The 12,909-nt window shown below is 41.9% G+C and overlaps 2 long non-coding RNA genes across 2 annotated transcripts; both read right to left on the minus strand.

The window, feature by feature from the left end:
* Positions 1–511: 511 nt before the first annotated feature.
* Positions 512–979, minus strand: LOC129771342 (uncharacterized). The gene is made up of 2 exons (XR_008742345.1): positions 685–979; positions 512–621 (listed from the first exon to the last, which is right to left on the minus strand). It is a non-coding gene; the product is annotated as an uncharacterized LOC129771342 (long non-coding RNA).
* A 36-nt stretch (positions 980–1,015) lies between these two features.
* Positions 1,016–2,214, minus strand: LOC129771344 (uncharacterized). The gene is made up of 3 exons (XR_008742347.1): positions 1,587–2,214; positions 1,308–1,532; positions 1,016–1,249 (listed from the first exon to the last, which is right to left on the minus strand). It is a non-coding gene; the product is annotated as an uncharacterized LOC129771344 (long non-coding RNA).
* Positions 2,215–12,909: the final 10,695 nt, after the last annotated feature.

Here is a 12,909-nt window from a genome sequence, read left to right on the forward strand (position 1 = left end):
CAGCTCAACAGGCCTACGCAGCATCTGAAAAAGAAGGTCTGGCTGTGCTTTCAGCCATCGAGAAGTTCAGACCGTATATAGAGGGAACTCATTTCATGGTTATCACAGATGCTTCAGCATTAACCAACATCATGCGAGGCAAATGGCGCACATCTTCGCGTTTAAGCAGATGGAGCATCGCGCTCCAAGGCTATGACTTCGAGATAAAGCACCGTCGAGGTAAAGATAATATCATTCCCGACGCATTATCTCGCGCTGTAGAGAGTATTGATCTGTGTACCCATGACGATTCTTGGTATACCAAGCTCTTAACGAACGTGAGAGACTATCCGGAAGAAAATCCCGATTACAAAATAGAACAGGGAAAATTATTTAAATTGGTTCCGACCAGAAATGAAGTGCTAGATTATAGCCATGAATGGAAACTGTGTCTTCCGTTGAGTATGAGATCACAGATTTTACAACAGGAGCACGACGATAACTTACACGTTGGCTTCGATAAAACATTAGAAAAAATTAAAAAACTGTATTTTTGGCCCAAAATGTCTTCTACAGTCCAGAAATATGTCCGTAATTGTGTCACCTGTAAGGTGAGTAAGCCGTCCAATACATCACAACATCCTGAAATGGGGAAGCAGAGATTAGTTACAAAGCCGTTTCAGATGATTTGTATCGATTTTATACAATCCTTGCCCCGTAGCAAATCGGGAAACGCTCATCTTTTGGTGATGCTTGATCTCTTCTCGAAGTGGACAGTCCTTATTCCTGTTCGAAAAATTTCAGCCAGTTTGACCACTAAGCTTCTCGAAGAGCAGTGGTTCCGTAAATTTTCGGTGCCAGAAATTTTGATTTCTGATAATGCATCAAGCTTTGTTAGCAAAGAATTCCAAACCTTCCTTGAGAGATTTCATGTGAAACATTGGACCAATGCACGTCACCACAGCCAAGCGAATCCCGTAGAGAGACTGAACCGAAGCATAAATGCTTGCATCCGTACCTATGTAAAATTGGATCAGAAGCTGTGGGATACTCGAATATCACAAGTAGAGTATGTAATGAATAATACCGTTCATGCGTCCACCGGATTCACTCCATACAGGGTACTATTCGGGCATGAAATAGTTTCGAATGGAGACGAGCATCTTCGGGAGGTGGATAGAGATGAAATATCGCCTTCAGACCGAGTAAACCGTAAACAGAATATTGACCAATCCATTTTCGAAATTGTTTGTCGAAATCTTGCGAAAGCCTATGAGCATTCTAAACGTAATTACAATTTACGATTTCATAAACCTGCTCCGGTATACCATGTTGGTCAGAATGTGTTCCGTAGAAATTTTGCATTATCTTCCGCAGGAAACGCCTATAATGCCAAATTAGGTCCAGCGTATGTTCCATGCACAGTGGTTTCTAGAAGAGGCACTAATTCTTACGAGCTCGTCGATGACAACGGGAAAAATTTAGGTGTATTTTCAGCAGCCGATCTGAAACCAGGTGTCGACGATCCTTGATAATAGTATTTTTCGCATGTTCTGAAAATTCATCCTTAATAGTATAGTTCTATATGTAAATTGATTAATAATTACAGAGATTGAGTCGATTGGAGTCCGCGGTGTTTGTGAATGGTTAAAGTCAGATTATATTTTTGTCCTGTGCGTCTCTTGTTTCCTAGAAAAGTAGCTTCTTGTCTAGTCTTGAGCTGATCAGGGTTGAATAAAACCGCCAAATGATAAGATAGACATTCCATTAGATGTTTTTCAAAACCGGTTAATCTAAGCACTTTTATAGGATGCGACAGTGTACGGTATTCCCTTTTCATTAATTATTTAATCAGCCACGACTTGTTCACGATGATAACACCACTTTCGCTACAATGGAATTTAGGAGATAAATTCCTATTGTGAGGCTAGAGAGACTTTATCAGTGAGTGCTAAAGAAGAGATGAGTTCTCATCTGCAAGATAGCAGATTTGAAAACTCCAAGAGAGAAATGATAGGGTAAACGCGTAAAATACTGATATATTCAGCTAGTTGAATGAATCATCTATTTGGTAAAATACGTGTCAGAAATGCCTTTTTCACAAGAGTCGAGATCTGCATTAAAAGATGCTAACTCAAACCTGGGTTATTTAGAAGGGCTATACGTTCAAATAAAAATAAACCATTCTGGTTTATTTTCTAGGGGGAGTATAGGGTAGTGTTACCGTTTGTTTCGTCGATGATTTTCGTTTGTAGCGTTCAATTATAAGACATTTAGTGTGTAAAAAAATATAGGCCATAAAATACTTACCCAGTGTTAGGGACTAGATTAAGTCACAAGTACACTTACACTTAAAAGCTGGAAAAAGAGAATGGAGAGAGTGCCACGGAAGTAGAGATAGAGATACAGAATGAACAATAATGAATAAAAGAAAGACAGAGAGGAGCTGAAGAGAGTGTAAAGGCAAATGAAATGGCCGTTAGAAGAAGGGTTCATTTATTGTCCAGAGCGACTACCCAGCAGACACAAAATCGATACACGGAAAATTAAAAAAAGAGAAGTCAATTGAGACTATAGTGTGAATAGTGATAGATTTTAGTAGAAAAATCAGGTATTTATCGATTACCTTTATACAAAAAAAAAGAACCTTTGCAAAATTCTGTATCTCTCTGTGGGTGAACAGGACCCGTTTATTCTGGGATTAATTCAACCCCGAAACTAAATCCCGTATCTCGAGAGAAGCAGCGGACAAGTTAGCCAGCGTACGACGTTCGAGATCCAACCGGAGGACACACCAGACACCGACACTCACCACACAGGTTTATAGAGGTTAGGTAATAAAAAGAAAAAATTATATCTACACGCTTTTCTATACTCCACATCCGAGCCTTGATCAGCTTTTTCCCCGAAGAAGCCGACCCTGAGAGCGATTGGCCTCAAGCTCGAGCTTGCCAGCATTAAAAGAGGCCTTGAGAGCCCAACCTCAAAGGTTCCCGAGGCTCAGACCAGGAACCGAGGTGTTGCGGGAGGTCCGTCTGACCCCGGAAGTAATAACCTCAACACACTCAACATAGAGAAACTTTATTTCTGCTATGCGCGAAGGACACAATAAACAAACTGCAGCGCGCCAAGTAATTGCCAGAGAAATCATGTGGACAAAACAACATAAGTAAATCGGACAACTCATGATCAGAATTGAGGTCATCGAAATGCGTTAATTACATGGTTTAGCTATGTAAATCTGATACAAATGGTGTGCAAGCATGATGTTTATAATATTTGTAAGTGTTATAATCCAGAAAAGGTCTGAATACGTGCAAAATAATCATTTGGTGATTGATTAAAAGTTAGCTCAAATAAGGGGCACATTGACACCAATAGAAGTTGGAGGTTAAAACATGTGAATTCGTAAAAATATTCTTTAAAAACTACTGTAAATCATGAAAGGCAAATTTATTTGTATGTTCTGAAACATTCGAATACCTGATTTGACACAGGTGCGCTGAATTAGAGCATTTAAAAAAGTGGCCAAACTATGATTATATTTTCGACTGGAAAAACCAAAATCATTTACCTTACCTTCAACAATGATGATTGGAAACAAAAGGTATAATTTATGTAATGAATTTATTAAGAGCCATTCAAATCGAGCCTAATTCCGCGCGACTATCTCGCTAAAGCACTATATTTTTAACTCCTGAGTTCTCAACACAACACACAAGTGTAAACAAATTAGCATCGCATAATGACGCTTCAGTTACCAGAGGCGTGATGGTGATTGATTCCATTACTTTCTGGTCGGCTAAAGCAAGGAAGAAGCGCCAGCAGCCAGCAGCGCAACGTATAATTGAAAGCATTAGAAACGATACCCCAAAGGTCAGTGTTACTTCTTGGTTTCCCCAATATTGTGACGATGCAATGAGGATCGTTTCAATTTCATGCCAAACACCAATTGTAAAAGTGTAAATAATTTCACACCTACCGCACATATTCACCATTTCCGCAGAAGGGTCATAAAACATTGTGCGATCCGAAGGATAACAATTCGACCGAAGATGACTCTCAGTCACGTACAAAACAAGTTAAAATTTTACCTCATCTGGTTGAAAACAAATGTGTTTGTGCGGGAGTGTATGCGTATGGATTCCGATTGACCGACAGTAACTTCTTGAAGCAATAGAGCATACAAGCATAGGATCGATCAAATAATGACTTAATTGAGATTCATCTTGCAGAATTCGGAATAGCTACTGAACCGAAATTGCACTTAATTAAGGATTATCGGCTACCACCTAATCAGCCTTAAGTAATGGCTTGAAGTGTGAATATGCTTTAACGATATCTTCGTCCAAAGTAGGTAACATTAATTCGAAAATTGCTTAGTTGTCTTTCAACTTTGCACGATGTCTGTTCCTTTTTCCATCGGCCAAGGCAATTGGAAGCAATTGTAAAAATCCTTGCGGAACATGCAGCCGGTTTGAAGATGTGTCTCGGTTTGACGTAGAATATAATTTTAATAGGAAATCAAACGTGTGGAACGTGTGATTTTCAGTAAGCAGAGAACAAAATCAGGAATTTCCATTATTTTAATTGCTCGTTTTATTTAACCGGAACTAGACTGAAAAAAAGCACTAAAAGTCATCACGACCCTTTTGCACTGAAATTTAATCCAATAGCTAATGACATTGATTGATTGAAAAAATTATCATTTCCTTGCAACGGAATCATAAAGCTTCTTACAATGACGACATCAGTACGACTGTGTAGAAAAGTCCTCTAGTATAACATGACTCTGCACAGATCCGCCTTGTCTCAGGTTCAGTTTTTCTCACATTTGATTAATTCTATTAGTCAGCTTGGTAGTCTGAGCATTCGTTTCCGAACACTTAATATCTCACATTCACCACGGGTTCGATCAATGGTGATTAACAGTAATTTAAACAGTTTATTTCGATCCCGATATTCTCTTCAATCGTTCTATGCATGAACTCAAGCCAATGACAATCAATGGGCATTGAACGATCTATTACTCTGCGAATGACAAATGCTCAAAAGATACATCTAAAGTCATCCGACCTTGGACAAGTTACTCATATATTTTGCCCTATATTATACAATACACATTGACACATTGACACATCGAGTTACGTTTTCAGTTTTTCATCCAATTGTGGTCTGTTTGTTACCCACAGAATCTAAATTAAGTCTAGCGACCCGTCGATCATGCACTTTTTGACACCAAATCGATGTCACTATATTGTTGAACATTAAGCGACCTGGGAATTCGAAAAAATTATGTATTCATTGGGTTGTAGTCGCATGTTCCATTCCACAGCGCCGGAGATCGAGGACGCCAATTGCTCGGATTAGCAATGATGGGGTAGCGAAGGCAGCGGTGGAAATCTACTCTGAGGGATTTTTCGTTAATGGCTCGATGTGAATCACGAGAAAGTGAGAAAATTGCACTTTTAGCTCACAATTCACAGTTCCAATTTCGTATCGCGTTGAATAGGAGATATGTCAAAGTTTAGCGGAACTTTGTGTTTTCACTATGTTTCTAATCAAGCAGCGGCATGTTAACATTTGTTCCTCGTTCCACGCAGATTCAACTGCTCGTTTTTAAGCTCTTTAACACTTTCATACTGTTTGATGTCTGCATATATTTTTCTTACCTAAACAACCCGAATTTTATGTACACTATGTTCGTATGTCGTGCGTTTTTCTATTAAGACACCCAACCATTACCATGTTTCGGTGCAAATTATTAACATAATTTAGTATATAAATGATACCAAAGCCTAAAAGAAAATAAGTCCAGAAATAGTACAAATTGGAAATTTAATACAGTTATAAAATGTTATAATCTATATATTATATATATATAAAAATCTCGTGTCACGATGTTCGTGGTCGAACTCCTCCGGCACTGATCGACCGATTTTTATAAAATTGTACACAAAAAGCTTGGCAGGCATGAGAAAAGGTCGTAAACTATATATGATACCGCTAAGATATAGATTACTGTACATTTAATACCGATTAGGGTGGTCCTGATGAAAAACGAATATTTCTGATTATTTTTTTGGATTTTTTTTCTTAAATTTGGCTTCAAAATATACATAAACCAATACAATTTTCACCCTTATCTCCTATTTTTAATAGCGATTTTTATATTTTTGTATGAACAATATCCAACAAATTCAACCATCGTTTAGTTTTTCGATAAGAACGAATTTATTTACGTTGTTAAATGATAGATGATACTGCGCCCGCTTCATAGCGCGGGTTCGCAAGTAGCTTCAATTCGCCTAAAGCTAGGCGCCGGTGAGCTGGAAACCTTAATGACAATGAATCATTGAAATTCTTAAAATCACACATGCTCAGATTGAAAAATAACAATCACGTCATAGTCATCAATCCTGATGAAACGCCGGCTGGAGAGCACGAGTGTAGATTCAATGCGCATGTCGTTGAAGACATCGTTGGGATTATGGTATGTGACAGAACAGCGACGCGAGAAATTGTGATTCGAAGAAGAAACTATAATTTAGAGTGCGTCGTCGATACACATCGTTCATACGACGTTCTCCATCTTCTCATTCATCTTCAATGGAACTAACCTAACGTTCCTAACGTTTGCTGTCCCAACGTAGTATCACATGCGTTATTTTTAATTATGACTCAGTTGAAATTTCTGTACAAAAAAAAAAATGATTGGATGTATTCTTGAAGCTTTACAATATGTGTGACCACAGTGCAAATCAGATGAAAATTCTTTGACGGAAAATCCCCCGGACGCTCTGAAGGGACAACACAGATATTGCGTAAACATTACATCGAGATCCCGCCACAAGTACTTCAATCATTACTAACATCATTATTCATTTTAAATTATTTTTTTAAAAATGTGTTTAGAGGAGACAGAACAAACATAACAGTGCGTTCAATGGATTTCTATGTGTGTTGTATAACGTCGTTCTACGATGTCGTGAGCTGTGCCAACAATGGTCGACATATGCGCAAAGGTAGAGAGCGAACAACTGCGACGGAACAATCAATAGAAGCGGCGTGAGGAAGAATGCATTTACTTGCGAGACGCTATCATGAGTAACGTCGACACAGCCTTTACTATAGCCAGCTCAAAACGCATGAATTGTGATGACATTACAGCACGTGTATTCAAACAAACAAAAATTAATCTTTATTCAACACGTTACTGGATGTATTCGGTTGAATGAACAGAACGATGTTGACCTCATACGCACATTTTTAGTTTTATTAGTTGACAAAATATACCCTGAGGAAAATTCCTCGGAAATTCCAGATTCGTCTACTGCTCAACTGCTAATCTTATTCTAAAATCCGCTCGAATCAAGTTTAATTGATTTGTTCAAATGTGGCAACCTGGCCACGCAATTCGACATAGACAACATGGAGATTCGTGTTTCGTTTCTGTAAAGCGGAAATGGCAATGAATTTTCGGGTAAAATGAACACACAAAACAAACAAAAATTATAAAAGAAAATAGGCTTTACCGAAAAAAAATTAATAAAATCTCATATTTGTTTTATGTAACAGAGTAACACATTTGAAATAGTTAAGTTAGGTCTAGGTCTTCTAAGTATTTAAACAACATCGAATAATAATTTTAATTCAAATTTTAACATGAATACGGATAAATTATTTTGACATTTATTTTGCGTGATGTCACGAATGTCACGAGTCCCGAAAGATTGTTTATCGAATAACAATGTGCACCATCATTTCCGGCATCATATTATTTTTAATTTAACAACCAGCATATTCACTAGAAATAATTTATATGGCAGAACAACGTTTGCTGGGTCAGCTAGATTCAACAATAAAATAGGTTAAGAGGTTATGGTGATACCTTCGAATTCAACCGGATAAACACGTTTGAAGCGCGTACGTTGCAAAAGTAACAACATACAGACCACAAAATAATACATTAGGACTTCTCCGATCGTTCTAAAAAGTTGATACAATACTTTTAGATATAAAGCTCTAGTCACTTATTATTCGGGTCAATTCAATGGCAGTTCACATAGTAGCTAGTTCTGCAATGTTTTAACATTAGTTTAGTTTCACCAAGATACGAAAATATATTAGGTTGGGGAAAATGTAATCCATTATTTTTGGGTGAAATTCAAACCTTCGGATTGTCTGATTTGGGCTAAACATGCACCGTTTTGTTGTAAATTTTGAATCGATGAATCGAAAAACTTTTATTACAGTCTTATTTTGATCCCAATTTGTCATCACTCAGGAAATTTAGCAATGCGAGAAAAAGGTGGCAATCCGGACTATACGGTAGATGCAATAAAACATTCCAATCAAGCTCCCGGAATATCTGGCGAGTCACTATAGACATGCGTTGTCTTGATGCAACGCAATACCTCTTGTATTGGCCAATTCTGTATGTTTCTGGTCAATAACTAGCTTCAAACGGTATAGTTGTTGACAGAAGAGATCTGAATTTAGTTTGTTGCACTAAACCAAAAAAAAAAAAGAAAAAAAAGGAAAAAAAAATAAATTGCACGAATTTTTCTATATGTTTAGGAGTTACGTTGGAAAACATCGCTACGTTTTGTTTTAACCCACATGTCTTCAAATGTTTTTCAACGTAACTCCTAAACATATATTTTTACTATGATGATGTATTTGGAAAAGATGTTGAAAATTTTACTATAAAAAAGTCAATAGATTAGAAATATTTTTTCAAGTGTCTTGAGAATGGCTACATTTAGAAGAAGATTGATAGAGATTTTTGTTTTTAAATCACATCAGGATTCATAATTTGTGCCTAAAAATGATTGTAAACATACAAAGTTCGTCAAAAATAGTTTTACCATTTTGGACTCATTTTATAAATTTTCTATATGATTTCTATTTTATATGAAAAAATAAAAAAAAATAAAAAAAATACAAATATAAATTTAAATGGTTCTCAAATTTTTGAATTCTCAAATTCAAAAAGGTTCTCAAATGGGGATCAACATAGGGTAGGAGCCTGCCTGTTGGTCTCAAATGTTCCTATCTCACGCCTCCACGAAGATCATATGACGACATTTTTAGATCGGGCGTGAACTGGAAACACACACCTGGTCTTGGCTCCGAGAACGGGTGTCGAAAGTGGTTAAGTGAGGGGGTGCGAGCGAGTCAGAGCGCTATATCTCTCCCGGGAGGCCGGTCATGGAGGCCTTGCCAACCCGCTGTCTCCCGGGCAAAGGAGATACACCCAATAAAATGGAGCTACGATCACGAAGAATAATTAGAATGCGATCACCCGAGGAGGGTCCCCGAACTGGAGCTGGTCCTGGAACGGGCGTAAGAGCGAGCGGCCAGCGGCTGGAGGGCGATGTGCAAGAGCGGGCTACCAGCCGGGTTCAACCCGAAGAGCTACCGCCACACGGAAACAGCAGCCATCGACATCACCCAAGAAACGCTGCGCCTACGAGACGTGTTGCGACTGCCAGACGACAGTCGTCCACACTTGTGGGTACCACTAGGCGCCGGATCATGTGGACACACGAAATGAATGAATTCGTGATCCGCGCCTATTACATCTGCACTGCTTTGGAGACGGACATGAGCGGTCGCCCTCGAATACTAACAATGTTCGAGGAAGCGTATCCAGAGTTCGTCGGGAGGCTTGATCAGAACGCGATGAACGCGAGGCGTAGAGCGATAGTACGCAACAACATGCTCTCCCAAACGCAAATCGACGAGATCAAGCAGCAGGTGCAGAGAGAAATAAGCTCCAGGAACAACAGAGCAAGCGATGTGTCGAGACGAAGTTCAGTACGGCTGAGCAATTCATTCGCGAGTGGGGCACGCGAATCAGCACCAGTGGAGGCCACAGTACAACAACCCCCTGAGCCGGAAGACCCACAGCCAGATCAACAACTACTACGCGATCTGGTCTTCCATTACGACGAGGCGATCTCACAGTTCCGCGACACAGACCCATTGTCGCGCCCCAGGATCCCGAAGTTGCAGCATTCCCGCAGGCTGACAAGTGCAGTAAAGCTCATGAACGAGCACGTTCTTCCGCTGCACTTGATTGATGCTGAGAACATGGAGGAGCTGCAACTGAAAGTTTACTGTGCTGCTGTGGCGACCGCCAAAAGTTTAGGATACCGTATTAGGCCAAGAGGCGGACTGCTCCAACATCTCCGTGAAAGGCGTGAGACTCCATGGCGAAGGAGATTGGAGCAACGGATCCTAAACAAGCGCGCCGCAATTGGAAGACTGATGGCGTACAAAAGAGGCAGCAGATCGGCGAAATTATGTCGCCAAGTTGCTGTGATCGTGCGGCCTACTGAACTTCGCCAGCTGGGAGCTCACCAGCTGACGGAAAAACTCGACACACTGGTACAGCAATTGAGCGTCCTTACAAAACGGCTGAAACGTTACTCTGACTCTGCAAAGCGCCAGGAACAAAATCGGATGTTCAGAGATAACGAAAAAGCGTTCTACGACCACATTAGCGACGAGAAGCCCGACTACCGCGAAGGTTTACCAGATATTAGCGATGTGACGAACTTCTGGGCTGGTATTTGGGAGACCCCAGTAGAACATCGCGACGGGCAAATGTGGTTAAGACGGGAGGAGGAGAGTTGTGGTGAAATTGGAGAGATGCCAGCTATCATCGTCGGAGAGAACGATGTCCGCGAAGCCTCGCGGTACCTGAGGAACTGGGCAGCACCGGGCCCCGATGGTGTCCAGAACTTTTGGCACAAGAAGCTGACCGTCGCACATCCAAAGATAGCTGAGTGCTTCAACAAGGTGCTACGTGACCCACACAACCTTCCTGAATTCGCCACCCGTGGCGTCACCTTCCTCCTCCCGAAAGACAGCAACACATTGAACCCATCAAAGTACAGACCGATAACGTGCCTATCGAGTCTGTACAAAATACTGAGCAGCATAATTACCGCCAAAGTTTCTGCTCACTGCGAACAGCATCACATCATCGCAGAAGAGCAGAAAGGATGCAGGAAAAATACGCATGGCTGCAAAGACCAGGCCATCATCGACGCAGCCATAGTCGGCCAGGCGGTATATAACCAGCGGAACCTAAGTATGGCCTACATCGATTACAGGAAGGCTTATGACTCCATACCTCACTCGTTTCTCGTCCGGGTATTGGAGCTATACAAGATTGATCCCGTCGTCGTTAGGTTCCTGCAGCATGCGATGAGGCAGTGGAGCACGTCTCTGCACCTCAGTGATGGGGAAAATGTGTTGCAGTCTAGAACGCTGCAGATAAAGAGGGGGATATTCCAAGGCGACTCTTTCAGCCCGCTTTGGTTTTGTCTGGCATTGAACCCCCTCAGTAGGACGCTCAATAGAAACGGTCATGGCTATAAAATAAGGTATGGCGACGGCGCCCACGAAGAAGTGACCCATACCTTCTACATGGATGATCTCAAGGTCTACGCTGATTCACGTCAGCGTCTAGGTGTAGCTATCCGGGTTGTCGAAGACATAAGCAGGGACATCTGCATGGAGTTCGGCCTCGACAAGTGTCGCTGTGTCCACCTGCTGAAAGGACAACTTACCGAATCCGGAGGCAACGAGGTCTATGACGGCGAGTTTATAAGAGACATGGTTCGTGGCGAATCCTATAAATATCTTGGATTCCGACAGCTCACCGGGATTCGCCACTCCGACATCAAGACGGAGCTGCGAGACAAGTTCTTGAGTCGAGTGAACTGTGTCCTGAGGACTTTCCTCAACGCGGGGAACAAGGTACGCGCGATCAACACATTCGCGGTTCCCCTGCTGACCTTCAGTTTTGGTGTAGTCAAATGGAGCAAAACTGACCTAGAGGACCTTGAGAGGAGGATGAGGAAAGCATTCAAAGAGGCCGGAATGCACCATCCTCAATCGGCACTGGAGAGGGTTTCACTACCACGCAAAGAAGGGGGACTTGGAATAGTCGACATATCTGCACTGTGTGTTGCCCAGGTACGACAACTGCGCGAGTACTTCGCAGAACGCGCCAACCAAAACGCGCTATACCGGGCTGTCTGCGCCGCCGACAGAGGATACAGCGCTCTGCACTTGGCGCAAGCGGAGTACCAACTCAACTGCAATCTGCAGACAGTGGAGGAGAAGATTGCAGCTTGGAAGCAGAAGGCAGTGCATGGTGCCCACCCCCATCAACTGGACCGGCCACACGTCGACAAGGCCGCATCTAATCTGTGGCTAACGCGTGGTGAACTCTCTTCAGTAGTAGAAGCCGACATGATAGCCATCCAGGACAGGATAATGCCGACGAGAAACTGCAGGCGGTACGTCTGGCATCAAGACGTTGATGACATTTGCCGGATGTGCCATCAACCAGGTGAAAACATAGAGCACATTATGGGAGGCTGTCCCGTTTTGGCCAACGCAGCCTACACCGAGCGCCACAACAACGTGGCCCGTATTGTTCATCGACAACTGGCGCTCCAATGTGCTCTACTGGAAGACAACGTACCAAACTACCGGTACCTGCCTGCACCTGTCCTGGAAAATGACCGTTTCAAGCTGTACTGGGATCGCACTGTTCTGACCGACCTCTCGATCCACCACAACCGCCCAGATATAATGGTTTACGACAAGAGCGACCGCAAAGTCACCATCATCGATGTCGCTATTCCACTGAACCAGAATCTGGAGGAGACCCACAGTCGCAAAATCTGCAAGTACCGACCATTCGCCGTGGAGCTCAAGGAACTGTGGGGGCTAAGGGAGGTCCCAAGAATTGTTCCAGTCGTTCTCTCTGGAACTGGAATTGTCCCGAAGACACTTCTGGAAGCGCTAAAGGTGTTGAACATGGAGAAGGAATTGGCCGGCATCCAAAAGTCGGTCATCCTTAGCACCTGCGCGATTGTCCGACAATTTCTCGGTCAGGACTGA

Source organism: Toxorhynchites rutilus, chromosome 2 (assembly GCF_029784135.1).
Source record: "Toxorhynchites rutilus septentrionalis strain SRP chromosome 2, ASM2978413v1, whole genome shotgun sequence".
Classification (NCBI taxonomy): Eukaryota; Metazoa; Arthropoda; class Insecta; order Diptera; family Culicidae; genus Toxorhynchites; species Toxorhynchites rutilus.